Source organism: Delphinapterus leucas, chromosome 3 (assembly GCF_059928025.1).
Source record: "Delphinapterus leucas isolate spDelLeu-1000000601 "Yukka" chromosome 3, BTC_Dleu_Yukka2, whole genome shotgun sequence".
Lineage (NCBI taxonomy): Eukaryota > Metazoa > Chordata > Mammalia > Artiodactyla > Monodontidae > Delphinapterus > Delphinapterus leucas.
In genome coordinates this window covers 30,003,804-30,030,963 of record NC_143131.1, presented here as the reverse complement: position 1 = coordinate 30,030,963, position 27,160 = coordinate 30,003,804, and the positions used below count along the sequence as shown (strand labels likewise).

Sequence of the window (27,160 nt, the reverse complement as noted above, 5' to 3'; positions counted from 1 at the left end):
AAACTGATTCCCAGATAGAGAAGCAACAAAGCAGAGGTGAGTACGTCACCTGCATCGAGGGAATCAGGGGGCCCCCAGTGATGGTCCAGGAGTGGAACAAGGAAGGGGAGAGGGATCTCCAAAGCCCTCCTCTACTGGTTTGCTAGGGCTGCCATAACAAAGTATCACGATCTGGTGGCTTACGCAAGAGAAGTCTATATCCTCACAGTTCTGGAGGCCAGAAGTCCAAAATCAGGGTAACAGCGAGGCTGATTTTGATTTTACTCTGAAGCCTCGCTCCCTCGTTGTGGGTGGTTTTCTTCTCCCATTGTTTTCACATGGTCTTCCCTCTTGTGTGTCTGTGTCCTAATGTCTTCTTAAGAGGACACCAGTCACACTCATATAACCCTATTTGCCTTAATCACATCTTTAAAGACCCTATCTCCAAATACAGTCACATTCCACAGTACTAGGGGTTAGGGCTTCAACATATGAATTTTAGGAGGACACAATCCAAACCATAATTCCCCCCAAAAGACCCCAAGAGCGAGAGTCAGCTCAAAACATCTATCAGGTTCAGAGAGCACAGCACTATCTTGCTATGTACCATCAAGTAAGAATTTTTTTTTTTTTTTTTTTTTTTGCAGTACGCGGGCCTCTCACTGTTGTGGCCTCTCCCGTTGCAGAGCACAGGCTCCAGACGCGCAGGCTCAGCGGCCATGGCTCACGGGCCCAGCCCCTCCGCGGCATGTGGGATCCTCCCGGACCGGGGCACGAACCCGTGTCCCCTGCATCAGCAGGCAGACTCTCAACCACTGTGCCACCAGGGGAGCCCAAGTAAGAACTTTCTTATCCCTATTACTTCGCATCTCCCTGCTCCAACCCCCGGTTTACCATTGCAACCCTGGGGGGGCATGGTGGGAACAAAACATGACCATTAGATGAAGACAGGAGAAGAGGAGGAGAAAGCAGGGAAAGAGAGAAAAGGAAAGATATTTTCTTTTAAATCACATTTGAAATTTTAATTTTTATTTGAAACCAGGCATTCCAAGTTCTAAACTAAGAATATTTAGCAATTGAAACCGACTGTAGAATTTTTTAAAAATCTAATGAGAAAAGTTATAGATTTCATCGAGAAGCAAGAGATAGACTCACTTCATTGAATAAATTTTAAAGTGTCACTGGGACACAAACAACACTGCTTTAGGATCACATCTTCGGTGTCTTATTTACTCAGCAAAGATACATATAAATGAATGAATGAGTCAACACACATGCAAACTTTACTAAGCATTAATTATGGGCTAGATGCTTTCACATATGTCATCTCTTTTATGAATTCACTAAGGTGCAGGTGTGTTAAAAGATTGCCCAGTTGATAAGGAAGGGGGAAAGGTAAGGGGAAAAAAAGACATAAGCAATTGTTTCATTTTGGCAATGAATCTTTTCTAAAATACTCCAATATCTTACTTACTCCCTCCAAAAAATGATCATGTTCTTTGAAAACTGTAAATGGCATTCAGATACTGTATCATAATAATCATGAAGTAAAACTCTTAAGAACATTAATCTCCCTCCCTATATTCACAACTTGCCTTTATTGGGGGATGACACTGCTTTTGAGAAACAAATATATCATTCTTCTTTAAAAATAAAACCTGCCATCAACCAGGACCGATCATGGTCCAGGAATCAGTCAGAGCCACCAGCACTGGTACGAAATTGGCCGGGGCTCTGGTAACACTACTATCTGGGCTGTCAAATCGGCTGCTAACATGCTCTGATAAGCCTACCAGAGGAAAGTCCCAAGGTTACCCTGTGCCCTAAATCCACCCAATTTAAAAAGCATGGGCTTAGTGAAAACAAGCTACCTCTGGAATATAAAAATCACGCTAGGGCTAAGAAAGTCCACGTGATTGTCCCTCACGTTGAGTTTTTTTTTTTAATTCATTTATTTATTTGTTTTTTGGCTGCACTGGCTCTTCGTTGCTGCGCGCGGGCTTTCTCTAGTTGCGGCGAGCAGGGACTACTCCTCGGTGCAGTGGCTTCTCTTGTCACGGAGCGCGGGCTCTAGAGCGCAGTTTCAGTAGTTGTGGCCCACGGGCTTAGTTGCTCCACGGTACGTGGGATCTTTCCAAACCAGAGCTCGAACCCGTCTCCCCTGCATTGGCAGGCAGATTCTTAACCACTGTGCCACCAGGAAAGTCCCTGAGGTTATTTTTTAAGATGATCTCTAAAATGCCGTTCCTAGTGTACGTTTCCAAATCTTTAATGCTGGTGTCAACAGCTCTGTTGAAACACACCACGTGTCCATCTCTCAAGCGAAAAGGCCGCCCTGCACACACCTAGTAATCAGCCCGAAACGGCAAGCATATGTGCTAAGCACCTTACCTTCTTCATCTCAAGTCCATTCCATGGCTTTTCCCCATCTTAAGATCCAAAAGAACCAATCAAGTTTAAAAAGACAGGGCATGGGACTTCTCTGGTGGCACAGTGGTTAAGAATCCGCCTGCCAATGCAGGGGACATGGGTTCGAGCCCTGGTTCCGGAAGATCCCACATGCCGCGGAGCCTAAGTCCGTATGCCACAACTACTGAGCCTGCACTCTAGAGCCTGTGGGCCACAACTTCTGAGCCCACGACCACAACTAGTGAGCCGCGAGCCACAACTACTGAAGCCCACGTGCCTAGAGACTGTGCTCTGCAACGAGAAGCCCGCGCACCGCAACGAAGAGTAGCCCCCGCTCGCTGCAACTAGAGAAAGCCGCGCACAGCAATGAAGACCAAACACAGCCAAAAATGAATAAATACGTTTATATTTAAAAAAAAAAAAAAAAAGACAGGGCCACCCCGCAAACGTTACTAGTTGAAATACAAAATGTGGAAAGCAAACAGTTACTGTTGGAAAGCAAACAGTTACTGTGGCAAGCAGTTTGGCAGCTTAAGTTAAATATAAATTTACCATTCAACCTGGCAATTACACTCCTATGCATCTTGCCAAGGGAAATGAAAACACACGTCCACACAGAGATGTGTACATGAACGTATAGCAGCAGCATTCATAATTGTGAAAAAGTGGAAACAACTGAACTATCCATCAATTAGGTACACAAAACGTGGCATTTCCACACAGTGGAATGAAGTACTCTCCAGCACCAAAAAGGAACAAACTGTTGACACATGCGGCGCAAAACCATTGTGCTAAGTGAAAGTCAGACACAGAGGCCACATACTGTAAGATTCCATCTGTATGACACATCCGGAACTGGCAAATTTATAGACAGGAAGTAGATTAGCAGTTGTCTAGGGCTGGAATGGTAACAAGGAGGGACTGCAAATGAGCATATGTGCTCTTTTTGGGGGTGAGAGAGGTGTTTTAAAACTCAATGGTGGGGCTTCCCTGGTGGCGCAGTGGTTGAGAGTCTGCCTGCCGATGCAGGGGACACGGGTTCGTGCCCCGATCCGGGAAGATCCCACATGCCGCAGAGCGGCTGGGCCCGTGAGCTATGGCCGCTGAGCCTGCGTGTCCGGAGCCTGCGCTCCGCAACGGGAGAGGCCACAACAGTGAGAGGCCTGCATACCGCAAAAAAAAAAAAAAAAAACTCAGTGGTGGGAGGGAGACGCAAGAGGAAAGAGATATGGGAACATATGTATACATATAACTGATTCACTTTGTTATAAAGCAGAAACTAACACACCATTGTAAAGCAATTATACTCCAATAAGGATGTTAAAAAAAAAAAAAACCTCAATGGTGGGAGAGGAGGAACCAAGATGGCGGAGTAGAAGGACGTGCTCTCACTCCCTTTTGTGAGAGCACCAGAAACACAACTAGCTGCTGGACAATCATTGACAGGAAGACACGGGAACTCACCAAAAAAGATACCCCACATCCAGAGACAAAGGAGAAGCCACAATGAGACGGTAGGAGGGGCGCAATCACAGTAAAGTCAAATCCCATAACTGCTGGGTGGGTGACTCACAGACTGGCGAACACTAATACACAGAAGTCCACCCACTGGAGTGAAGGTTCTGAGCCCCATGTCAGGCTTCCCAACCTGGGGGTCCGGCAACGGAAGGAGGAATTCCTAGAGAATCAGACTTTGAAGCCTTGTGGGAATTGATTGCAGGATTTCGACAGGACTGGGGGAAACAGACTCCACTCTTGGAGGGCACACACAAAGTAGTGTGCACATCGGGACCCAGGGGAAGCAGCAGTGACCCCAGGGGAGACTGAACCAGACCTACCTGCTAGTGTTGGAGGGTCTCCTGCAGAGGCGGGGGTGGGTCTGTGTCACCGTGGGGACAAGGACACTGGCAGCAGAAGTTCTGGGAAGTACTCCTTGGCCTCAGCCCTCACAGAGTCTGCCATTAGCCCCACCAAAGAGCCCAGGTAGGCTCCAGTGTTGGGTTGCCTCAGGCCAAACAACCAACAGGGACAGAACCCAGCCCCACACATCAACAGTCAAGTGGATTAAAGTTTTACTGAGCTCTGCCCACCAGAGCAAGTCAGCTCTACACAACACCAGTCCCTCCCATCAAGCCTCTTAGATAGCCTCATCCACCAGAGGGCAGACAACAAAACAAGAAGAGCTACAAACCTACAGCCTGTGGAACAAAAACCACATTCACAGAAAGATAGACAAGATGAAAAGGCAGAGGGCTATATACCAGATGAAGGAACAAGATAAAACCCCAGATAAACAACTAAATGAAGTGGAGATAGGCAACCTTCCAGAAAAAGAATTCAGAATAATGATAGTGAAGATGATCCAGGACCTCAGAAAAAGAATGGAGGCAAAGATCGAGAAGATGCAAGAAATGTTTAACAAAGACCTAGAAGAATTAAAGAACAAACAAACAGAGATGAACAATACAATAACTGAAATGAAAACTACACTAGGAGGAATCAATAGCAGAATAACTGAGGAAGAAGAACGGATAAGTGACCTGGAAGCCAGAAAGGTGGAATTCACTGCTGCAGAACAAACTAAAGAAAAAAGAATGAAAAGAAATGAGGACATCCTAAGAGACCACTGGGACAACATTAAATGCAACAACATTCACATTATAGGGGTCCCAGAAGGAGAAGAGAGAAAGGACCAGAGAAAATATTTGAAGAGATTATAGTCAAAAACTTCCCTAACGTGGGAAAGGAAATAGCCACCTAAGTCCAGGAAGCGCAGGAGTCCCATACAGGATAAAAGGATAAACCCAAGGAGAAACATGCCAAGACACATAGTAATCAAACTGGCAAAAATTACAGAGAAAGAAAAATTATCGAAAGCAGCAAGGGAAAAATGACAAATAACATACAAGGGAACTCCCATAAGGTTAACAGCTGATTTCTCAGCAGAAACTCTACAAGCCAGAAGGGAGTGGCATGATATACTTAAAGTGATGAAAGGGAAGAACCTACAACCAAGATTACTCTACCTGACAAGGATCTCATTCAGATTCGATGGAGAAATCAAAAGCTTAACAGACAAGCAAAAGCTAAGAGAATTCAGCACCACCAAACCAGCTCTACAACAAATGCTAAAGGAACTTCTCTAAGTGGGAAACACAAGAGAAGAAAAGGACCTACAAAAACAAACCCAAAACAATTAAGAAAATGGTCATAGGAACATACATATCAATAATTACCTTAAATGTAAATGGATTAAATGCTCCAACCAAAAGACAGAGGCTTGCTGAATAGATACAAAAACAAGACCCATATACATGCTGTCTACAAGAGACCCACTTCAGACCTAGGGACACATACAGAGTGAAAGTGAGGGGATGGAAAAAGATATTCCATGCAAATGGAAATCAGAAGAAAGCTGGAGTAGCTACACTCAGATGAAATAGACTTTAAAATAAAGAATGTTACAAGAGACAAGGAAGGACACTACATAATGACCAAGGGATCGATCCAAGAAGAAGATATAATAATTATAAATATATATGCACCGAACACAGGAGCACCTCAATACATAAGGCAACTGCTAACAGCTCTAAAAGAGGAAATCGACAGTAACACAATAATACTGGGGGACTTTAACACCTCACTTACACCAATGGACAGATCATCCAAAATAAAAATAAATAAGGAAACAGAAGCTTTAAATGACACAATAGACCAGATAGATTTAACTGACATCTATAGGACGTTCCATCCAAGAACAGCAGATTACACTTTCTTCTCAAGTGCACATGGAACATTCTCCAGGATAGATCACATCTTGGGTCACAAATCAAGCCTCAGGAAATTTAAGAAAACTGAAATCATATCAAGCATCTTTTCTGACCACAACGCTATGAGATTAGAAATGAATTACAGGGAAAAAAACGTAAAACACACAAGCACATGGAGGCTAAACAATACGTTACTAAATAACCAAGAGATCAGTGAAGAAATCAAAGAGGAAATCAAACAATACCTAGAGACAAATGACAATGAAAACACGATGATCCAAAACCTATGGGATGCAGCAAAAGCAGTTCTAAGAGGGAAGCTTATAGCTATAGAAGCTTACCTCAAGAAACAAGAAAAATCTCAAGTAAACAATCTAACCTTACACCTAAAGAAACTAGAGAAAGAAGAACAAACAAAACCCAAAGTTAGCAGAAGGAAAGAAATCATAAAGATCAGAGCAGAAATAAACGAAATGGAAACAAAGAAAACAATAGTAAAGATCAATAAAACTAAAAGCTGGTTCTTTGAGAAGATAAACAAAACTGATAAAACCATTAGCCAGACTCATCAAGAAAAAGAGGGAGAGGACTCAAATCAATAAAATTAGAAATGAAAAAGGAGAAGTTACAACAGACACCACAGAAATACAAAGCATCCCAAGAGAGTACTACAAGCAACTCTATGCCAATAAAATGGACAACCTGGAAGAAATGGACAAATTCTTAGAAAGGTATAACCTTCCAAGACTGAACCAGGAAGAAATAGAAAATATGAACAGACCAATCACAAGTAATGAAATTGAAACTGTGATTAAAAATCTTCCAACAAACAAAAGTCCAGGACCAGATGGCTTCACAGGTGAATTCTATCAAACATTTAGAGAAGAGCTAACACTCATCCTTCTCAAACTCTTCCAAAAAATTGTGGAGGAAGGAACACTCCCAAACTCATTCTATGAGGCCCCCATCACGCTGATACCAAAACCAGACAAAGATACTACAAAAAAAGAAAATTACAGACCAGTATCACTGATGAATATAGATGCAAAAATCCTCAACAAAATACTAGCAAACAGAATCCAACAACACATTAAAAGGATCGTACACCATGACCAAGTGGGATTTATCCTAGGGATGCAAGGATTCTTCAATATACACAACTCAATCAATGTGATATACCATATTAACAAATTGAAGAAGAAAAACCATATGATCACCTCAATAGATGCAGAAAAATCTTTCGACAGCATTCAACACCCATTTATGATAAAATCTCTCCAGAAAGTGGGCATAGAGGGAACTTACCTCAACATAAAAAAGGCCATATACGACAAACTCACAGCAAACATAATTCTCAATGGAAAAACTGAAAGCATTTCCTCTAAGATCAGGAATGAGACAAGGATGTCCACTCTCACCACTATTATTCAACATAATTTTGGAAGTCCTAGCCACGGCAATCAGAGAAGAAAAAGAAATAAAAGGAATACAAATTGGAAAAGAAGTAAAACTGTCACTGTTTGCAGATGACATGATACTATACACAGAGAATCCTATAAATGCCACCAGAAAACTACTAGAGCTAATCAATGAATTTGGTAAAGTTGCAGGATACAAAATTAATGCACAGAAATCTCTTGCGTTCCTATACACTAATGACGACAAATCTGAAAGAGAAATTATGGAAACACTCCCATTTACCATTGCAACAAAAAGAATAAAATACCTAGGAATAAACCTACCTAGGGAGACAAAAGACCTGTATGCAGAAAACTATAAAACACTGATGAAAGAAATTAAAGATGATACCAACAGATGGAGAGATATACCATGTTCTTGGATGGGAAGAATCAATATTGTGAAAATGACTCTACTACCCAAAGCAATCTATAGATTCAATGCAATCCCTATCAAATTACCAATGGCATTTTTTACGGAACTAGAACAAATCACCTTAAAATCTGTATGGAGACACAAAAGATCCTGAATAGCCAAAGCAGTCTTGAGGGAAAAAAACGGAGCTGGAAGAATCAGACTCCCTGACTTCAGACTATACTATAAAGCTACAGTAATCAAGACAATATGGTACTGGCAGAGAAACAGAAACATAGATCAATGGAACAGGATAGAAAGCCCAGAGATAAACACACGCACCTATGGTCAACTAAAGTATGACAAAGGCGGCAAAGATATACAATGGAGAAAAGACAGTCTCTTCAATAAGTGGTGCTGGGAAAACTGGACAGCTACATGTAAAAGAATGAAATTAGAACACTCCCTAACACCATACACAAAAATAAACTCAAAATGGATTCGAGACCTAAATGTAAGACCGGACACTATAAAACTCTTAGAGGAAAACATAGGAAGAACACTCTTTGACATAAATCACAGCAAGATCTTTTTTGATCCACCTCCTAGAGTAATGGAAATAAAAACAAAAATAAACAAATGGGACCTAATGAAACTTCAAAGCTTTTGCACAGCAAAGGAAACCATAAACAAGACGAAAAGACAACCCTCAGAATGGGAGAAAATATTAGCAAACCAATCAATGGACAAAGGATTAATCTCCAAAATATATAAACAGCTCATGCGGCTCAACAGTAAAGAAACAAACAACCCAATCCAAAAATGGGCAGAAGACCTAAATAGACATTTCTCCAAAGAAGACATACAGATGGCCAAGAAGCACATGAAAAGCTGCTCAACATCAGTAAGTATTAGAGAAATGCAAATCAAAACTACAATGAGGTATCACCTCACACCAGTTAGAATGGGCATCATCAGAAAATCTACAAACAACAAATGCTGGAGAGGGTGTGGAGAAAAGGGAACCCTCTCGCACTGTTGGTGGGAATGTAAATTGATACAGCCACTATGGAGAACAGTATGGGGGTTCCTTAAAAAACTAGAAATAGAATTACCTTATGATCCAGCAATCCGACTACTGGGCATATACCCAGAGAAAACCATAATTCAAAAAGACACATGCACCCCAATATTCATTGCAGCACTATTTACAATAGCCAGGTCGTGGAAGCAACCTAAATGCCCATCGACAGACGAATGGATAAAGAAGATGTGGTACATATATACAATGGAATATTACTCAGCCATAAAAAGGAAAGAAACTGAGTCATTTGTTGAGACGTGGATGGATCTAGAGACTGTCATACAGAGTGAAGCAAGTCAGAAAGAGAAAAACAAATATCATATATTAACGCATGTATGTGGAACCTAGAAAAATGGTACGGATGAACTGGTTTGCAGGGCAGAAGTTGAGACACAGACATAGAGAACAAACGTATGGACACCAAGGGGGGAAAACTGCGGTGGGGTGGGGATGGTGGTGTGCTGAATTGGGTGATTGGGATTGACATGTATACACTGATGTGTATAAAATTGATGACTAATAAGAACCTGCAGTATAAAACAAACAAACAAAAAAAACTAATACTAAACTTTCTTTGGGTTATTTGTATGGATGTATGTTAATATAAATGTTTCAGACATTACATGAAATTTCTAAAAATCTTATATATTCTGGTATAATGTTATAAGTCATCATTCTAGTTATTACTCTAAAATGTATATCTCAGAAATAACTAAATTTCCTTGTCAATTGCATTATTATGAACTTTCATCCAATCTTTAACCGTGGTCATGTTTAAGTCTTTTGTCATTTACAGAGAGTTCTGGGTGGACTCTGATGTTTTGCAAAAGTGTTCCTGTAAAAGGGTTTCATCTTCAAGGAATTCATGGAAAAGACTCTGACAAGTACAGGTTTCTGGAACTGACTATACGGCTGAACTGAATGAATGAGCATTTTCAGAACTCTAATGGAAAACTGAGGAATTCATAAAAGTGCTAACAAAAGATCAAGATGAAAAAAAATTAATTACGTGGGACTGAGTGAACTGATGAGGATGATTATCATTTTTGTGACTTTCTGTTTGAATAAAAAAAAAAATCCCACAAGGACTCAGAGGCAAAAAATATACGAATCAATTTTCACTGCAAAGTAAAGGAGCTGTTACAGTGGAGGATTACTTGACTGAATGTCAATATTATGACATCGTATGAGTTTGTTTCATATTTGGTAATTGCAATCATTGTTGCTTCTGTTGTGGCCATCCATTTACAATGCTTGGTGTCAGTTTATTTATCTCTTGTAAAAATAAAATACAGTGCATGTGTGTGAAAAAAAACGCTCAATGGTGGTGATGATTCCACAACTCTATAAATTTACTAAAAATTGAACAGTACTGTATACTAAAAATGGTGAATTTTGTGGAATGTAAATCATACCTCAATGAAGCTGTTTTTAAAAAGATGAAATACAAAAAGTCAAAAGGAGGTCCATATGCAAAGTTGTTAGGTAGTGAGAAACATCTTTAGAGTGAAAGGGTAGCTCCCTGGATGGTTATATTTGATTCCCAAATGTTGGCTTACCGTGACGTCGTCGGTTCTTTGACTCGGTTTTAAAATGGGATAACTTGGACTCTCCACATTCTAGAATGTAGGAAATGTCATTTACGATGATCACAACGGTTCTGATGAATCCCTCCCCAGTCATCCAGTGCCTCAAATACTTTTGAGAATAAGGGATAAATAAGTTAATAACATGGATTCTGTGAATTCTGATACCCTAGGGGCAGGAGTGGGGGAGTAGATGGAGAACACAATGATTATTTCTGCTGCCCCAGCTACCATGTTTGGATGTCATTCAAACATCGTGTATTCATAAATCATATAGTCTCATCTCCAGTCCAACAGGGACGGGGTCCCTGCTCACTTGAAGGCAGGTCTCCACATTTTCTCTAACATAACGTGTTACCATGCACGCTGTCTGACCTGTGACCCTCAGTGCCCGCCTGCTTCTGATAACTGCACTCCTTCTAGAAAACTGTCCTCCTACCCCTGCCTCCCCATCACCACTGCAACCAGGTTATATTCTGACTGTAGCTGTTCCCTAGAGATGGGAACGCGTCCTTAGCAAGGCTATTCAGACACCCTCCCTGGGATTTCTGGGGGTGGGGCGGGGAAGAGGAGGGGGAAAGAGGAGGGGCAAGTATAAGAGGAAGGGAAAAGAGAAGGGAGTGGAAGGGGGAAGAAAAAGGGAAGACAAGACCTCCCTCTCTGGCAGAGAAACTGGAAAAATGTGAGCCTGGCGGCTGCCCAAGACTCAATCCTAACCCAGTGCAGAGAGCTGGTCTGAGGGAGGGAACCAGGAAGACCCCTGATTCCAGGGATCCCAGAGGCCCTTACACCCTTTTAGCACAGGATTTAGCGTCACGAGCCAAGGCACTCCGCCTTCTTTCCTGAGCTAGTTCAAGTTGAGTTTCAGTCACTTGCAATCTAGAGTACTGACCAATCCTTCGGTGCCTTCTCACCTAGTCGACCTTGCTCAGGCTGTCACCTCAGATGCCACCATAAAAGAGGGGCCTAGGACCTCAGCAGCACTGCTGCAGCTTGCATTTCTGTCTGCGCAGCTCATTTCTGAAGACAGTAGCTCCATCCACCCCATGGACCTACAGAACTGAACTACACACTCTCCGGAGTTTAACTGGGCTGAGTACAATGGGGGGCTGCCTATGAGGTCCCCTCGGAACCCACAGGTTAGGGAGGGCATACTGGTCACCCATTTGTTTGGCTGTTAGGTGCTCCTTGATCTGGCAGCAACGCCTCACCACCTCCACCTCCAAGCACTCCGTTCTTTCTTCACCACAGAAGACCTGGCCAGCAAGCCCCACCTTCTGGGCTACTTCCATCCTGAAAATATGAATAGCTCTTTGGCTCTCCTACAGGAACCAGCCAACAAGGAAAACAATCATGAGTAACTGGAAATGAATAGCATTAGACTTTCAAAAACCCTCACGAAATAAAAAGCCATCCAAACAGCTGGGCCCTGGAGGGACCCAGTGCTGCAGCTAAGAATGAAGACGGAAACTTCAGGACAGCTGGGGACAGGGAGAGAGGGGCAGACAGCGGGGAAGCTGCCCTGGAGTAGGGGGTTGCAACGCTGGGGTTCAGCTGGGCCAGGAGACCTCGGGGCCCAAGGATAATTCTTGGAGCAGTTAATCCTTGAATATCGCTCTCACTCACCCTAATTTATTCTAAACAAGACACCTGGAAGAGAAGCCCAACGCAGTGGCTCAGTCACCACGGCATCACTCCCCAGGGGCTATGCCAACCTGGATTTGCCACACTACTGTCCTGGCAGCGCAAATGGAAAAGTCTTCCAGATCCCTTCCATTAGAAGCTCCAGACTGCTCCATGCCTGTGCTCTGTGGGGTGCCTAGAACCGCCTGCCCAGTGAACATGAACTCCTGTTGACTGAATTTGATACCCTGGACCTTCTACCTTTCAATTTTCAACCCTTTGTTGTGTTTAGGGATAAGAAGAAAACAGCATTAATATAAAGGATGGGGAATGCTTTTATCAACTGCAACAAAGATTTAAAACACACCCACCCTGGGCGCCACGCATATCCACAAACTCACATAGCTTGCATCTGATCCTACGAGGGTCTACAGAGTAAAAATATCGTGCCTACTCAAGAGCTTGCAATTTAGGAGGAAAAATAAGAAACGTATACTGTTTTATTTACTCATATACACTGAATACCAACTCTGGGCCAAGTACATAGGGGATACAGAAATGTGGCCCATACACAATCCTTGCCTACAAGAAAGAAAAAAACGTCCATGTAGATGAATGCATTTGCATGAAAGTAGAGAGAGACAGACTTGTGAACCAAGAACACAAATATCCATTATTCCACGTGTAACCAGTTTGTGATGAAGCTTTTGAGCTACTGTACTTCTCTAAGGAAACACTGAGAGCTAAGGGCCAAATTCCAGATAACTGGGTAGAGATGCAGGGAAGCTTAATCAAGCATGCATCTACTGAGGGCATTCTAGGTGTCCGGTGGTTACTGGGGTTACGGGACCTACAAAATGACATATTACTTAGACCAGTGCTGTCTAACACCGTAGTCATTAATCACATGTGGCCGCTGAGCACTTAGAACGTGGCCACTGCAAGCTGACACGCACTGTAAGTAGAAAATACACAACGGATTTCAAAGACTTACTATGAAAAAAGAATGTCAACTATATCATGAATAGGTTGACTGAATATATGTTGATAGTATTTTGGATAGCCTAGATAAAATAAATTATTATGATTAATTTCATTTGCTTCACTTTCCTTTTTTGTGCCTACCAGAAATTTTTTTTTTAATAAATTTATTTATTTTTGGCTGTGTTGGGTCTTCATTGCTGCGCGTGGGCTTTTTCTAGTTGTGGGGGGCGGGAGCTACTCTCCGTTGCAGTGCGTGGGCTTCTCATTGCAGTGGCTTCTCTTGTTGCAGAGCATGAGCTCTACGCGCGAGACCCCAAAAGTCATGGCACACGGGCTCAAAAGTTGTGGCTCAAGGGCTCCAGAGCTCAGGCTCAGTAGTTGTGGCGCACGGGCTTAGTCGCTCCGCGGCATGTGGGATCTTCCCCGACCAGGGCTCAAACCCCTGTCCCCTGCATTGGCAGGCGGATTCTTAACCACTGTGCCACCAGGGAAGCACTAGAAACTTTTAAATGACTTACGGTGGCTTGTATTTGTGGCTTGCTTGTATTCTATTAGACAGTGATGATTTAGATCTTCCTTTCTAAGATGGATGACAGTATCCAATTAACAATAACAGCATTTACTTATTACTTACAAGGCAGGCACAAAATTAAGGAAAAATGTACATGTTTAATATTCACTTACTACCAAATCATAAAACTTAGATCTAGTAAACCCTGCAAGCTGATAATGGTTGAAAGTTAGTTTAAAAGATTCACTCTGCCACATGAGAAGGAATGATTAATCAACAATTTTATTTCAAAACTCACAGACTTCTATGCAAACTATTACTCTGTTATATATGGTTCAGAAAACATCTATTTTTCTCTCTCAACATTTGGACAATTTTCCAAAGGATTCAACAGGGAATTTAACTTCTCCTTCATTCTAAGTATCACCATCTTCATCTTAACCACAATGTTACTGCTCCGTGCCTAGATGACGACTGAAACAAGGCAAGTTGTCTGGTGAGACTGAGGAATTTGTTAATACAGTTGGGAAGAGGACTGGTCACGATTAAAGGAAATGTGTCTTTATATTGTCCACATTACCCAAGGATATAAAGAAGGACTAAATGGAGGAATGATAACACAGGGAAACATAGTTCTGAACTTCACAGAAGATGCCCGGCAGATGTGTTTCAGTGACATATGGGGGCAACCCGTCTTTATAGCTATAGATTATAATGGCAGGTACAGTCATAGTGGCCAATCTATCAGCAGTTCTTCAGAGGTAGGATGATAAGGAACATAACATTAGCAATAGTAATAACAGCCACAATAGCTATCATTTATTTAAATGATTACTTTGCAAAATTTTATTTTACAAAATTTTATTTTTTTACTATTTGATTATAAGTGAGTATTATCTCATTTAATGCTCACACCACTTCGAAATTAGATGCTATTGTTTTTATTCTCAGTTTCAAGATTAGGAAATTGCTGCCAGGAAAGTTTACTTAGCCAAAGTGGCACAATTTAAAAATGGAGAAGGCTGGATTCAGATTCAGCTCCCAAGCCCAAAATACAACGCTGGGCTGCATATTAGAAACACTAGTAATTTAAAAAAAAAAAGTCTGGCCAACATACCAACCGTTTTACAACTTCAAAAAGATTTAGTTGCCTTTAAAGGTGGAACAGTCCTCAGACCGGCCGCTGGCACGTACAGAGCTCCCCCTAGGAAGTCTGAATGGACCAATATGAAAAAAGGCATTCCTTCTGGCTGTTTGTCCTCACAACATTCCGGGGAAAGGTGGCATTTTTATTTCTTTGTCCTTTTAACATGTGGAGCATGCGCATAATGAATAAATCTAATGAATTTATCTAATGAATTTTTCACCAGTCAGAAAAATCCTTTTCCATATAGCTTTGCTAAAGATACCGAGTCAATAACAAAAAATGTAAAGATAATTACAGACAAGTGAAGTGGCTATTTTTATACTCAGCTGAGCTGGCAAACTACAGATTATGGCGGAGGTTTCCATAGTTTAGCAACAATATGGAAGAGCAGAACTTCGAGATATTTAGATGCTTCCCCATCATTAGGACATTTCTGTTCCTTAAGAAATTATTCTAGGGCTTCCCTGGTGGCGCAGTGGTTGAGGGTCCGCCTGCCGATGCAGGGGACATGGGTTCGTGCCCTGGTCCGGGAAGATCCCACATGCCGCGGAGCGGCTGGGCCCGTGAGCCATGGCCGCTGAGACTGCGCATCCGGAGCCTGTGCTCCGCAACGGGAGAGGCCGCAACAGTGAGAGGCCCGCGTACCGCAAAAAAATAAATTATTCTAATGTCCTGTATAACACCTCTCTCCAAGCTATAAAACAATGAAATACTACAATGCTTTACGACAATTAAAAGCACCAATATAATAAAAGTGCATCTTAAAACAATCACCAGCGAGACACTAATGGGGTGGGCGGGGGGGGCGGGGTCAGGCGACATTTGTTCTGGAAGCCACACACAGAAGCACCCACAGCCGGCAGGCTGCCACCTCAGATATCACCAGGATAGGGTGAGCTACTCTTTCTTTTTCTTTTGCCACCGTGGATATAAACACCCACTTGCAATGTAATGAGAATCAAATGCGCTTTGTTCCAAGCAGTATGCACTTAAAATAATCAGGGGTTGTTTTAAAGGAGAAGAAGAAAGCAAGCTTGTTGCCAAACAAGGCACAAACAGTAGCAGCCGTCAACAGATCGGCCAGGAGACAGGCTGGGACAGGAGTCATTCTGAAGAAATCTTGTTCTAGCTTTGAGACTGCAGAGGAAAAGCGATAGAAAAAGTCAACAAACAGCACACCGACATGGTGTACAGTTGTATAGCACAGAAAGAATCTAATTACTGAGGAGTTGATCAAGATTGCTGACTGGATGTATACAGAAGGTTAGTGGCAGAAATGAGTCTTTTCTTTAAAAAAAAAAAAAACCTCCTAGGAAATCCTGGATGGTATACAGATATTGGTTGGTTTCCACGCCTATATTTTCAAGTTTTTCCCAATTTATAAAGAGCTCATAGGAAAGAAATGTGAAACTTTTTTCTCAAAAGAGAAAAATGATACAGCCCCAAAGAAAATTAAGGGTTTTTTTTTTTTTTTTTAAACAAAGTTTCAAGAAGGTTCTGGGAGTATTCGAAGCAGCTTGTATCCATGATGAATGTGGATTGGGCCTGAAATAAGATTCAGCTTGAGCGAGAATGGTAGACTACTCCCCACCCAGCCCTGGGCGAGGCCTTCCTGACATGGTTCAGTGCGCGACCTCAGGGCCCTACATATGTTTGTGGCCCTTGAACAACACAGGTCTGAACTGTGCAAGTCCACTTATATGTGAAAGTTTTTCAATAAATGGATTGGAAAAATTGAGGGAGATTTGCGACAGTTTGAAAAAACCCACCAATGAACCGTGTAGCCTAGAAATACAAAAAAATGTTTAAATGGTATGTCATGAATGCATAAAATGTGTAGATACTAGTGCATCCTTACATAGGCATAACGTGAGTGATATTTAATATAAAATAAATGTGTTAGTTTTCTTACTGTTTTGTAACTTTGCTGTCAAAGAATTATATTACTCCAGAGTATGCCTGTGTCTCTCATAACTGGAGAATCTGCATATCAGCCTATCATCACAGGTAAGTGTTTTTTTAAAATATGGAACGATGTTTCCAATACTGTATTATTAATATGACTGTAATACCGTATGTCATAAACGTTTATCAAGATTCATTCATTAGTGTATAGGCTACACTGCCATGAAGCAATTGTATCGACTACACTAGGCTACCATAAAGCAATCACATTGCTGCTTCTTCCTATAAATATGAATTTTTTCACATATTTTCATTTTTGATGTCTAGTGTTAGTAATAACGTATAACATCTACAGGGTTTTGTATCATAAGACAATACTGATGTAGATACCGACAGACAATTCATCATATAAACAGTCAACGTAAACTTACAGTATCAATACATACAGTACAGTATTGTAAGTGTATTTTCCTTACACTATTTCCTTAACATTTCTTTTCTCTAGCTTACTTTATTGTAAGACTACAATACATAATATACATAACATAACAAAATATGTGCTAATCGACTGTTTACCTTATCAGTGAGGCTTCTGGTCAACAGTAGGCTATTAGAAGTTAAGTTCTGGGGGAGTCAGAAGTGATACATGGACTTTCAACTTGGTGCGAGGGGGAATCCCCCTAACTCCCCCTCACTGTTCAGGGGTCAACTGTGTTTTCCTTCTGGCTGCCTTTGGCAAGGAAGAAAGAAAAAGCAACCCACAAGTCCGTGAGCCTTGTGGCTCACCAGTTCCCACGTCCTCTGGGGTAGCTGGGAGGAGGCTACTGTGAATAGGCTGCTTCTCCCACCAGTGAAATGACTATGGGTCAAAGCATCCACTGAAAGTTAGCACTCCCTTTCACTTTTGAAAAGCGGTCAGTCACCAGCAGCTCAACTCTCGTGGGAGGTGATGGTCAAGTTATGTGAGCATTCTCATCAAACGTAGAGGCTCAGCACAGAACTCGTTAACTCACTGACAAAGCTTGACAAATAGATTTGTTTATGTGGTTCTCGCCCAGCAGGATGCTAGGGGCCTGGGTTCCACTTCCTCTTCCAACCTTCATGTCACTGCTCAATGTCATCTGCCCCACCCAGGACTCCGCACTAGTCTCCAACACAGCTTGTCCAAGTCTACACCAGTCTTCTTCACTGATAAACAATTATAATTAGCTCCATGTGGGGCTCCCAAGGTCACCGTCTACACCCGAGAGAAACAGAAATGGACAACATCTAGAAGCCTTGTGCCAAGAGGAACCAGAACTAAGATTCACATCTAGCGTTGCCTCTTACTGACTGTGCCACTTTGCAAGGGGTCATTTCGCTTCCCTAGACCTCAGTCTCCGCTGTAAACTGAGTTCCCGCCACCATCCCATTCCAACCACTGGAGCCTTGTGCTCCAGTGGAATGAAAATGTGTTAACCTCTTTAAAACTCGAAGCTCCATGAAGGCAGGCATTGCTGCTCATCCCTGGATCTTCTATCTACTGCCCAACGACTCCACCAACACGTACTGCTCAAGGGGGATCGGACACTGCATAAGACGGCCCGCACCTCCGGAAGCTGCCAGCCTAGGATCAAAGTGACTGGAGCAAAGACGGCGCTCAATTCAATTAAACCAACTCGTTGAAAGAACCTGCATCATTCACCCTGTTACACGTAGGCCCGCGTCCCTTTTGGCCCAATTAGTGGCTGAAGAGATGGAGAATGTCGCCTAAGATGGAGGGACAGAACAAGTTCCTGAGTGTGGTCGACGATGGCAGTACCTTCTCCCAGCACCTGCTACCTCCCACAGAAGGGCGAGTTCCTCTGGAAGAGCAGGCTTCCAGCTGAGGGCCAGCTCCCCAACTAGGAAACGTGGCCCTGACTTCCTCGAGTCCCTTTGGAGGCAGCCCCATAGGCTAGGAGGCCGAGATGAGACGCACAGAACAGACAGCCAGTCACGATATTCCCCCCACCCGGCTGAGCAGTCAGAGATCGACCCCCGTGAGCTTAGAAGTGCCGCGGGCTGGACCCAGGGACATCTCAGTTCCCTCCTGCAACAGCAAAGGGAGGAAACTGCTGCTGACTGGAAAGCAGAGAACGGCACAGGTCCAACGCTAGACCAAGAATGTTGTCCCTGGGGTGAGGAACTCACGACCCAGCCCTAGAATCCATCACATCTCCGCGAAATAGTCATACGACAGGTTCGCTTTTTATTACTTCTAACTAGCATCTTACTGCATCCAATAGAAATAGTTCCTAAAAATGGTCAGTGGTATGTAGACTGGTTAGTGTAGCGACTAGAGACTGGTTTTCCTACTGAGGGTATAAACCCCACAATTATTACTTTTCACTCGTGTATGATAGGTTATCAGGTCTGGGGAACAGTGGCACATGATAGAAAACAGACCCCCTGTCATTGCACTCCTGATCCTTAGGAGGTGGCTGTTAAAGGTAAACAGGACAAAGGCAACAAGATTTTCTAGGTACATTCGATAGGTCTTGCGTTAACCTGGGGATTCCAAAGAGGTTCGTAACTGGGCTTCACACACAGGGACTTCCATGAACCTCTTGAAACTGACAAGGATTACAAATGTACAGCATCATTTCATATAAGTGAATTTCCCCCTAGGAAAAGTGGTCCAACACCTGCATCCAATTTGCAGAAGTGTCCATCTTTGACTCAAAAATATTGAAGAATCACTGCTAGATGGCCTGCCTCGGTTTGCAGAATGAACTCCTCTTGGAGGAAAACACTTGACTCTGTGCTGTCCTAGGGCAAAGGAAGCTGCTCAGCCTTTTATTCCCCACCACTGAGCTCTGCCAGAGCTTTTTTTCCTGGCTGGGTTTCTGTCACTTCAGCCAGCAAAGGGAACTGGACAGATGTAGTGAAAGTGAAAAGAGGGAGATGCTGCTGGGCTGTTAATTCTAGAGTCATTTACCTCTTTAAAAAGAAAACACTCTGGATTAAGCAAACTGAATTCATCTAGTAAGCAAAGGAAAAAGAAAAAAAGAAAAATACTGATACTGCTCTTACCAACTGCAATACTTAACAGGGATAAGAAAAGTTGAATTGAGGTTTAAAAGTAGTAATTGATTTTGAGGGAAACTGATATAGTAGAGGATGAACTGCTTACGTTTGGTTACTTGATGATAAACTTTGGTGTTCACTAAATGTCAATTTGAGAAAAAAATAAAGGAAAAGAGTATATATTTTCTTCCACTGTAGAATAAACTTCTTGGACTACAACCAACTTTTCTCACAACTGGATTCCGTTCATTTAGAAGCAGGGGTGGATAAGTCATGAACTCCCAAAGGTTGCCCCTTACCCAGAGGTGACCAATGGTTGTGGAATTTATAAGGCAAGACACTATTTCCAGTGAATGCCATTTACTACAGAAAGAACTGGACTAGATCCCAGGTAAGGTTAAATGAGGTGAGACCCATCACACAAAACCAGCTGGTGAAGCAGTTAAGACACAGTAACTGCTCCAAAGGGTGGATAGGGCAGAAAGGGGTTTCTTAACAATAGGTAAGAGAACCAAGGCTTATAGAGGTGATGTGACTTGCCCGAGAAAGAACTACATCTTCTGAACTTCAACCTTAGCATTTTGCTAACTACCTCTACTCCTCGGCCTTTTGATTACTGTTTAAATTCTCCTCTAGACTCCGAAAGCTCAATATCTGATGACCACCCTGAAGGACTATATGGCCCTGGTGTGTGTGTGTGTGTGTGTGTGTCTGTGTGTGTGTGTGTGTGTGTGTGTGTGTGTGTGTGTGTGTGTGTGTTTCAATGTTAACCACCTACTATGTGACAGATACTCTACTGGACACAATATAAGATTGAAGAATGAGGCATACTTCAAAGAGAAAAATGTTTTGTTTTAAAACACATGGCTAAGTCTGTACAATTACAGTTACTTATTAAAATATTGACTAAATTGACTAATAACCAGTGAGTCTGATATCAAAGGCTAGAGCAGTCTGTTCATTGTAGATGGCTAGAGTTGGGAAACTGAGGTTTGATTAACAACATTTCTCTTTCATTAAACCAACACTTTTCAGCTCGTGGGTAGCCATAAAACAAAAAGAAATAATCTCTAAATCATGCAGCATCTTAATGATTTTTTTAAAAAGATACCATCAGTATCATATAGCTATATAAATAAATAATGGGGAAAAAAGTCTAGAATCCTTTTCCCTATCACCTATTTAAAACATACCCAAGAGGCCTTTGATATATTTAGCTTTGTTTTGTCAACTCCTATATTCATCATTTCTCCTACGTAGAGGAAATCCAGTTGGCTTTTAGCAAAATAATGCACGGCACTAACAGTGAATGTTTTCAGTACCACGAGTTAAGGATTTTATGATGTGGCAGTTTTTTAAGTATTTCTGGGTACACTACTATATATACTGGTTTCTACTGGATCTTCAGATTAAGGTCACCGTTCCCCCCAACCACAGAAAAAAGAAAACAACACCTCGGGATGAATGCACAAAATCAGAGCAACGATGAGTAAACCCTCTGCAACAATTCTGAGAAATGCACTTTCTATTCTTAGAAATTCAGTGTGGTGGGTGTTACTCGAGACCATTTCTAGTCTGTTTGGATCCTGTATGGAATGGAGAGTGAACATCGCTTGGTTATACATCTTCCACATTTAAAATGTGGGAAAGCTAAGGTACCAAGAAAAGGAAAGATGGGTGTGCTTCTGAGCATCGTGTTACTTATGTATTCTTTTGAATTCAGGTTTAGAAAAATATGAAGACACAAGTGCTTTGTGGGATAGATCACACAGACTTAAATAAAGTGCTTTGTGTATAAGAACCTGTGTTTTTATCCTGATGCAACCTGTAAATATGACATCTGGGGCACTCAAATACAGCTGGGAGAACAGCCAGCACCACTTAGGATATCCGATATGTGCTAAGAGAAATTCTAAGTAGAAAAATCACAACAAAAAAGCATGAAATTCTTTCATTCAACGAACATGTGAGTACTTACGGTACGTCAACAATGTTCTAGACACTAGGGATTCAACAGTAAACAAAAAGAGACAAAACCCCTGTCTTCCTGGAGCACATATTCTAGTAAGGACAGACATACTACTGATATGAACCAAACTAATACAAACTTCTGGCAAGTTTGAAGGCAATTAAGTGCCATGGAAGAAAACAGAGGAGAAAAGGGAACTCTCCGTGTCCAGTGGTTAGGTACTGGTGCTTTCACTGTTGGGGGCCCGGGTTCGACCCCTGGTCAAAAATAAATAAGTAAATGGATGAATAAATAAACAAACAAACAAAGGAGAAAAGAGCAGCAGGACATGCTGGAAGGGGGCGGCCAGGGAAGATGGGCTGAGAAGGTGATGTCTAAGTGAAGAGCTAAGGGGTTGAGGGCCACAGCCCTGGAGACATCTAGGGGAAGAGCAGTCCAGAGAGCGGGAACAGTAAACGCGATGGCTCTGAGACAGGAGCGTGCCTGGTAATTTGAAGGAATAATGAGGAAACCAATGGGTTTAAATGCCTTGAACTGCTTCCAGATTAAGAGGTTACAATTCAGGCAAAATGTCATGAACACAGCCATATTTTCATACACACTTAGAGCAGGAATGTGCCTTTGTAAATGCATACTCAAGCCCCTTAATCTTTCCAAGTCTGAAGAAATGAGGAAGAGAAGGTAGAGTGAGTAACCCAGGGCTACGCCACCAGTGACTGGCCAAGAAAAGGCTTCAGCGCACATATCCCAAACTCAGCACCACACTTCTGTCTGATGCTCCAACTTTATAATTAAGAGGCACTCTTATTTTTTTTTAATTGAAAAAACTAAAGAATCCAGCCAACTAACACGCTTAGAGCTAAAAATTGATCAATTTCACTTTTCATTCAGCAAATAACCAAGAGAGACCCTACATACACCCTACATATTGCTGAGGAAGAAATAATAAATGCATCATTACCTGGATCTCACTACCCAGCAATCAAATGTATAGGTGTGTAACAAAGAAACTACTCAAGGGAACATGTCTCAGATGTTGACTGCAGTACAGTTACAGTAAAAAAGTGGGAAAGATCAACTGTCCTCTGAAGAAAAAGTATAACAGTGAAAAAGTGGAAACTCAAATTTTCTCTTGGTGAGGAAAAGCATATGCTATAATTTATTCCTACACTAGAGTTCTCTGTAGCAGCTAAAGTAAATAAGATCTACATGTACCTCAAACACATAATGACAAATTTAAAAATGCAAGCCGTGTGTATATAGAATTATGCCATTTAAATAAAATGTTAAACACACAAGCTTGTGGATGCAGTTTGCGGATATGTAATTCCGAAGTACCAAACACCTTTGGGCACTGTGTACACTGACTTCACATTAGTGGTTACCTGAGGATGGAGGCAGAGGAGGAAGGATGGATAAAATATTTCAGTTACAGTTTATTTTTAAGGGGCAGGTGTGGGGGGGGTATGAAGCAAATATGGAAAGATTAGCAACTCAAACATAAGTCGTGGGAAAATGGAAGCCTTACTATGTTCTCTTTAGGTACGTTTGAGATTTTTCATACTTTTATTTGGAAAAAGAGGAAGGCTAGAAGGAAGGAACAGAGAGACAGACAAAGCTCCTTCATCACATTCCAGTGACTCCAAGGCCGAGTTCCCCAAACTTGCAAAGCTCAGGTTCTTCACCTTTAAAAGGTGAGTGATACTAGGTGTGCCTCCCTCAAAGATGCTATAGAAGTGGCAGTCTGGACACAGAACTTCATTGTCAGATACACTACTAGCAGACAGGGGCACTACATCACGTCCCCCTTGAATCTCCAAGGCCCAGCATCCATTACTTTATTTCAATTTCACAGATAATAGTAATAAGATTTTTCAACAGGGTTATAACCCTCCCTCCCTCCCCCCCCCAAAAAAAAGCCATAAAAACACATCTAAGGAGTGTAAATGATACAATACATTCATTACTGAAGCATTTCAATGAATGGAGACAGCCCAGAATGGGAGCACCTCACCCAATCCAAGTTCTGCAAGCACTGGTTAAAAATTACAAGAACTGGATACATTTCCTCACATAAAATCTATTATCTTACAAGCAGAAGGGAAAAAATATGACACTGGTTAAGTAAGCATCATTAAGAAAGGATGATCTGATTACATCCATCAGTAATAAAATTCCCAGCCACACCTGTAAACAACGACTCTACAGGCTGGGGACAGAGCAATCAAAATCCAGCCTCCCTGTGATACACTCTCTCTTTTCCAACTTTGTTCAGACCTCAAGGAGGTGAGACTCTCCTCGCTAAGATGAGCTTCTTTTAAGTCTCACTGATCAGTAAAACAATTCCTCCCTCTGCCAGGCCCTGACGGTCTTGAGATGACATTCTCCAGAGAACTGGCAGGGCGCTCGGTAGTCTCCTCCCGCGGAAGGAAAAGAGAAACCCATCTAAGTCACCTGTGAGCCTGTGGCCAAGGGAAGCCGCTGGTTCAGGTGAGCGGCCTTGAGTCCGCAGATTTGCCCCAATCACTGGAAACAAAGTTGCTCTGAGCTGGGCCCCTTGGAGAAGCCCAAGCCTGGCTACAGAGCCCAGGCGCTGGGAGATCACTTGCAGCGCCTCCACTTTGCCCTGAGCTCCGTCTGCCGCGTCTGCTGTCTCTCCCGGCTCTGAGGCCCACCCCCCTCCACAAAAGCGGGGGACGAGGTCCAAACTCAAAGGAGAGCGTGAGCCCGGGGTTAGCAGATGTACTCTGCAAACGGCAGAAACTAAACCGCAGGCACAAAAACCTGCCCGAACCAGCAGCGAAGCGGGGGGGGGGGGGTTAGGGAGGGTACCCACCCTCCCGGGCAGAGGTTGGGATAGATGGCGGGCGAGCGCCCCTCTCGCGCGCAGCTCCACATCCTGCCTCCTCCCAAAGCCCCAGCTGCCCGAAGGCTGCCCGAACTCCAGCATCTCTCCTCCCGGCCCTCCTCGGAGCTGCGGTGGGGAAACGGACAGGAAGGACGGGAAGCGGGGTCAGTCGCAGGCCCGGAGTGGCCCTGCCAGCACCCTTGGGCCAGCGGAGGGCTCCCGGAGTCAGAAAAAGAACAATAGCGGACCTTCGGTCGCCGAGCCCCCCGAGTCTCCCGCTCGCGCCTTCTTCCCCAGCTCCTCCAAGCTCCGCGCGGAGGCGGGTCGAGCCCTGAAGCGGGGACTGGGGGGAGCCAGACGCAGGCGGGCCAGGCAGGTGGGACAGGGAGCCGACTCGGGGCACCCAGAACGCCCTTCCGGGGACTGGTCATTCATTCCCACCCGCGCTCCCTCCGCACCCACCCCTGCCCCAGCCGGCCTGCGAGTCGCGGGGGCCGGTAGGAGAAAACCCCGCTCCTAACTTGTCTCGTCCTCCCTTTCTGCTCTGACGCCCACCATCCTCCTCTTCCTGTGTTTCCCAGTCTGCCCTCTGCAGACAGCGGGCGGCCGGCGGGGACAAGGGACTGGTGGCGGGACCCTCGCTGCCAGCCCGCCGAGCCACTCCGCCGGCGCGTCGTCCGCGCCTATCTGGCCGCCTCCCTCGTCCGAACCCCAGACACAAAGGCGGGGACCGGAGCCCGCGAGCCCGCTCCGGGGGAGCCTCCCGACTCTCGGCGCCGCGCACTCACCCCATCTAGGCGGCGGCAGCGGCTCCCGGGCCCCGCTGGCTGCGCCACCCCGCCCGCCGCTTCCCCAGGAAAACGCGGACGCCGGGCTCGCTTCCTGCTCAGCTTCCTGCGCCTCGGTCCCTCCTCCTCCCCCGCTGCGGGGGTCAGTGGGCGCCGCGGCTCCCGGGCTGGGCCGGCGGGGCGGGGCGGGGGCAGCACCACCACGTGGCCGCCCGGCGCCGGCCCCCGCCGACCCGGATCCCGCGGGAGCGGGAAGGGAGGTGCTAACCATTCCCCTCCCCTTCCACCCCGCGCGGCCCCAAATTCCACGAGTCAGGTGATCCGGACCTGCGGGAGGTACTCCCGGCCCGCGCGCCCTGGGCGTCCGCGGCTTGCTTTTAGTTTTCCACGGATCGTGGGATTCTCCCCCGTGGATCTTTCATCATCATCACCTGAAGTTAATGGAAACCACCGGTGCTCTGACCCCAGGGTTTAGGACGGATGAGATCCTGAATAGTAATGAATTTCTGGTTAACGTCCAAAGTCGTTTGCGGTCGTGGGGTGTTTTAAAGTCGCTGATCCAAGCGCTTTCTAACCAGAATCAAATCGGTCATATTTTCCAAAATTACAGAACAGAAAGCAAACTGGAACATGCTCATAGTCTCTGGACTGAACCAGTTGGTTGGAATATGTTCGGTAACGCTCATCAGGTGGCAGGAGAAAACTACCAGCGTTAAGTATTGCTCGGAGAGTTAGGAAGGAGAAACCTACTGTCTGAACTGAGAGGCACCATGGGGAACGCCCTCCCTGCAGGGTCTGGGATGCAAAGGAGGCGCCGACAGCTCCTCTCTCTTCCCCAGCCCGCTGAGCCCGGCGTTTGAATCGTGATGGGCTCCTCCTGTAGTTCCAAGGATTTCAAAGCTCTCCACCTCCCGTTAAATTTGGGACGGCTTTGCCACTCATTTTGATCATGTTAACCAGCTGTGGCTTAAAAGTCTTCTGATGAACCTAGGGGCAGGACAGGAATAAAGACGCAGACTTAGAGAAGGGACTTGAGGACGTGGGGAGGGGGAAGGGTAAGCTGGGACGAAGTGAGAGAGCGACATGGACATATATACACTACCAAGTGTAAAACAGATAGCTAGTGGGAAGCAGCCACATAGCACAGGGAGATCAGCTCGGTGCTTTGTGACAACCTAGAGGGATGGCCTAGGGATGGTGGGAGGGAGGCTAAAGAGGGAGGGGATATGGGGATACACGTATACATACAGCTGATTCATGTTGTTATACAGCAGAAACTAACACAACATTGTAAAGCAATTATACTCCAGTAAAGATGTTAAAAAAAGAAAAGTCTTTAATCACCATAGCCCCTGTGTTCCCCCTGTTAACTCTACGTCCTTTGCACAGGGCAGGAAGTTTTCTAGAATAAATGAGTGGTATGAGTCCTTTTTTTGGTGAGATCGGCTCCAACGATTTTTCTTTTTTTAATTCCAACAAAACTGAAATTAACCTGAGTTCAGTTTATGATGTCTTGGTCAGATCTCCATGACCCCAGGTCAGACTTCATCTGTACCCCTGTCTCCCCCACCCATGGCCAAGCCAAGGGAACAGCCTGTCTTAGCTTTAACAGGTGACTTATCAGAGAGCAAAAGCTGTGTAGCTAGTTGCATGGTCTTCCCTTCCTAAATCATAGGTCAGAGATTCCTTAGAGAAGT

At 44.0% G+C, this 27,160-nt stretch overlaps 1 protein-coding gene across 3 annotated transcripts in view; it reads right to left on the bottom strand.

The window, feature by feature from the left end:
- RAI14 (retinoic acid induced 14) overlaps window positions 1-25,719 on the bottom strand; it is a 150,472-nt gene extending 124,753 nt beyond the window's left edge. The window contains exon 1 of one of the 3 annotated variants that reach the window (XM_089908750.1): window positions 25,464-25,719. The gene's annotated coding sequence lies outside the window, so the exon portion shown is untranslated. The remainder of the gene's footprint in view (window positions 1-25,463) is intronic. The other 2 variants (XM_089908749.1, XM_022599626.3) reach the window with 2 other exon arrangements.
- Window positions 25,720-27,160: the final 1,441 nt, after the last annotated feature.